The sequence below is a fragment of the Alexandromys fortis genome, unplaced genomic scaffold (assembly GCF_014885135.2).
Source record: "Alexandromys fortis isolate MF-2015 unplaced genomic scaffold, M_Fortis_MF-2015_v1.1 scaffold_531, whole genome shotgun sequence".
NCBI classification, from domain to species: domain Eukaryota; kingdom Metazoa; phylum Chordata; class Mammalia; order Rodentia; family Cricetidae; genus Alexandromys; species Alexandromys fortis.
Genome location: NW_026068427.1, coordinates 53,065 through 57,451, shown reverse-complemented (window position 1 = coordinate 57,451; position 4,387 = coordinate 53,065). Strand labels below are relative to the sequence as shown.

General features: G+C 47.8%; 1 pseudogene; it reads left to right on the top strand.

Annotated features, from left to right (window-relative positions):
- LOC126495681 (leukocyte immunoglobulin-like receptor subfamily B member 3) overlaps positions 1 to 4,387 on the top strand; it is an 18,465-nt pseudogene that overhangs the window by 4,730 nt on the left and 9,348 nt on the right.

Genomic DNA, 4,387 nt, shown 5'->3' with positions numbered 1-4,387 from the left:
AGGGGAAGTGATGTGGGAGTGTCATATATCAATCTGTTGATTTCATTGGTTAAGCAATAAAGGAACTCCTTGGCCCTGATAGGTTAAAACATTGGTGGGAGGAATAAACAGAATAGAATTCTGGGCGGAAGAGGAAGTGAGGTCAGACTCTGCGCTGCTTCCAGAGGGACCGGACAGCCGCCATGCTCTGCTCTCCCAGGCAGCTGCAACCCACGATGGACTTAGGCTAGAATCTTCCCGGTAAGTGCACCTTGGGGTGCTTACACACATCATTAGAAATGGGCTAGTCCAGGTGCGAGAATTAGCCTGTAAGGGCTAGAGTTCATGGGCCAAGCAATTCTTAAATGAATACAGTTTGTGTGTTGTTATTTCGGGCATGAGCTAGCCAAGCGGCCGGGGTGTTGGGGACGCAGCCCCGCCGCCGCTCTTATTTCAACAAACCAAAGCCAAGTTCTCCATCCCTTCTGTGACCCACCAACATGTGCGGCAATATCACTGCTACTGTTACAGGTCAGCTGACTGGTCAGAGTGCAGTGACACCCTGGAGCTTGTGGTGACAGGTGAGGGGACAATGAGTGTCTTGACCCCAAGCTTGCTCTCTACAGTACTTCCCTCCCACAGCCTAGCCCTGGAAAATATGATGGCTGTGTGAGCCCACATAACGATTGACTCCTATCCTAGGAGTCTACAACAGTAAACCCATCCTGTCAGCCCATCCCAAACTTGTGGTTACATCAGGAGGGAACATGATGCTCCGTTTGTACTTCATTGTGGGCATATAAAAAGTTCATTCTCACTAAGGAAGATCAGAAGTTCCTCAACTCCTTGAATTCACAGTACACACACCATATTAAGCCGTACCAAGTCTTGTTCTCTCTAAATCATGTAACACCAGACTACAGAGGGTCATTCAGATGTTATGGTTAATACGAGTATACCCTAAACCTGTGGTCAGTACCCAGTGACCACCCCCCGTAGTGATGAGGCGAGCAGGCCTGCTTTTGCCTGCCTGGCTCCCACACAGCTAGCTTACACCCAAAATAATAACACACAAACTGTATTCATTTAAACACTGCTTGGCCCATTAGCTCTAGCCTCTTACTGGCTAATTCTCACATCTTGATTAACCCATTTCTAATAATCTGTGTAGCACCACAAGGTGGTGGCTTACCGGGAAGGATCTTAACCTGCATCCATCTTGGAGAGGAGAGCTATAGTGTCTGCCTCACTGCCTTCTTCCTCCCAGCATTCTGTTCTGTCTACTCTGCCTATCTAAGCTGCTGTCCTATCAAAAGCCAAGGCAGTTTCTTTATTAACCAATGAAAGTAACACATAGACAGATGACCCATCTACATCAACCCCCTGGAAATACACATCGCAAGTGAGTCAACACCATCACTGACTAATAATTTTTTGAGATCCTAAGCCCTTTGCCATGTACCTGTCCCATTGGGTAGTTGCATGTAGAGAGAGGAAAAAGAAGAGCCTGATGACTGAGCCAGAGCCTCAGCCCTGGGGAGAGCAGTGACATGTGCTGGACACTGGGAGGAGTCAGATGTTTGACATAAACCAGGTACTCAACCACTAGTCTGTCACCTTCCCTCTAGGCCTGGCCAGGAAGCCTTGCTTACTGACTCATCAAGGCCATATCCTGGATTCTGTAAAGAACCTCACCCTGCAGTGTTGGTATGACATCAACTATGACAGATTTGCTCTATACAAGGTGAGGGAAACTGACTTCATCCAGCACTATGGGGTGAGGACCCAGGCTAGCCTCTCCTTGGCCAACTTCACACTGGGCTCTGTGAGCAGCTCCACTGGAGGCCAATACAGATGCTACAGTGCACACAACCTCTGAGTGGTCAGCCTCCAGTGACCCCCTGGACATCCTGATCTCGGGTGAGGAACTAAATAGATTCCCTCAGATACCAAACCCCTGCATGAGCTCTCACGGGGGAGTTAAGGAGGTGATGCTGGGAAGACGGACAGGAACTTCATTTGGGGACAGAAACAAAGACAAAGGAGCAGAAGTGGGGTTTGGTCAGAAAAAAAGAGACAGAGACCCTGTGATCAGGGCAGATTCAGGTGAGGTTTCAGCTCAGAACATTGAAGGCAGCCTCTCATCCTCCCTCTTCTCTTTAGGACAGCTTCCTGTCATTCCTTCCCTCTCAGCGAAACCTAACTCCACAGTACACTCAGGAAACAATGTGACCCTAATCTGTCAGTCGCCATACATGGTGGACACTTTCATTCTGTCCAAAGAGGAAGCAGCACACCAACCACAGCGACTGAAACCAAAGTTGTAAATTTGGGGGTTCCAAGCAGAATTATTTACGAGGGCTGTGAACTCTTCAATATCGGGCACCTACAGGCGCTATGCATTTCAAGAGTCATCTCTCTACCTGTTGTCACATGGCAGTGCCCCTGTGGAAATCACTGTCTCAGGTAAGGTGACCCTGACTTCTCAGGGTGGCTTCCTATCTAAACCCTAGGAGAGCCCTTGACAGGTGATATTAAGGGGACAATGGGAAGAGTTAGTAAGAAGACACTTTCCCTGACAGAGAAGTGGATGCCATCAGGGGCCCCTCAAGTAATGTCCATGACTTGCTCTATTGCAATCTAGAAATGGAGTAGACAACGTGGGGATCTTGGGGAAGATACAGGACAGATATAGAAGAATGAGCAGAGGCAGGTTCCTGGGTTAGCATCTAAAACTCACCCCCTCTTATTCTTTTTCCTAGAACCCATTAAAGCCTCCAGCCTGCCACCCCTAGGTCTTGTGCCAAAAGCTGGTGAGTATCAGGCACCTCCATGCAGTGAGAATGCTCCAGCCCCAGGTAACCTGCCAGTTCTTATCTCAGAAAAGTCCTCATTTCTCTGTCACTTCAGCTGGTGAGTGTGGGAGGCAAACAGAGATCCCAACAGAGGCACCTGAATCCCAGGATTTAGACAAAAAGTGGCATCCAGGGAGAGATGATTAGGGTCAGGTCCATGAGTAGGAGAACAGAAACAGGGAACCCAGACACTCACCTCCCCATCCTGCCACTAAGGTCATGAGATTACACTTCTCAGCTATATGGAGTCAGGCCCCTGAACAGTAGATAAAATTCCTGTTGTAATGTGGGGTTCAGATGGACAATAGCTAATTATAGACGTGATACAACTGCTTCTAGAGATACTGACAAATTCTCCACTCTCTGGGCTGTTGCTAAACGTCATGCATGACCTGGCTCTTTGGAAACTATTTCCTATGGTGGGATGCCTTGTTCAGCTTTGATGCAGAGGGGAGGAACTTGGTCCTGCCTCAACCTGATATGTCATTTTTTGTCCATTTCCATGGAAGGCCTTACCCCGTCTGAATGGAGATGGGAGGAGCAGTGGAAGACGTTGTGAGACCAGAACAGAGGGGAGTGTGGGGGAGGTAACAGGAGGAGAGGCAGCAGAGGAAATTGGTTGGTATATAAAATAAATTTTAAAAAGTGATGAGAAAAAGAGAGAATGTGGCACAGACACTGAAGTTTCTTTCAGTGCTGGTCATGTGGTCATGGCTGTGACTTCTGACAAAATAATCCTCTGTAACCTGGTTCTCTGAGGATCTGTCCCACAGTGGAAGTGACATGGGCAATAGTGAGGCACAGAGCCATGGCAGAGAATTCAGACTCCTTCCCTCTAGCTCATGGGGCATAGCTCTAGTATTCTCCAATGCATTCTGTGACCTCTACTCTCAAGGGGTTCCTACACATGTATGGACATCTCAACTCATCATCTGTATCTGTTGTTATGTGACAGTACCTTTGTGGAAGTCATGGTCCCAGGTGAGGTGATCCAGATTCTTATGAGCTAAAGGGGTATCTCAGCAACCTCCATGTATAGAAATACATGGTTGAGGTTGTAAATGCTACAGAGGGTCAGTAAGATGAATATTCACCCTCATGATGGTGGAAGCCAATATAGAATGCTCACTATGAGTCCTGCTAATGAAACTGAGAAGATTTCAGGAAGTCTGAAAGAGCATCTTGGAGAGGCCACAGATATGTATATGCCTCTAAACAGAAACGAGTCCTCAGCGAAAACCTTTGCTCATCACCCTCCACTTACCAGTATTCATAGACCCATACTCAATGAGCATCCATGGCCCACAGTGTCTCCAGGGGAGGAAGTAGCCTTGCTATAATAAGTACAAACCCTGCTATACTCTCCTTCTATTCAAAACAGGTTCATATTCACAGAAAGCTCAATCCTTCAAGACAGAATTCTTCCGGATCAGGGAACTCAGACGTTCCTCATTCCTCCTACACTTCCAGGTTATCCTCAGGGGCTATTCTGCCCGATACCTCCTCTCTCTTCCTATTCCACCCAGCTTGCATCCACAACCCTCCCCCCCCCC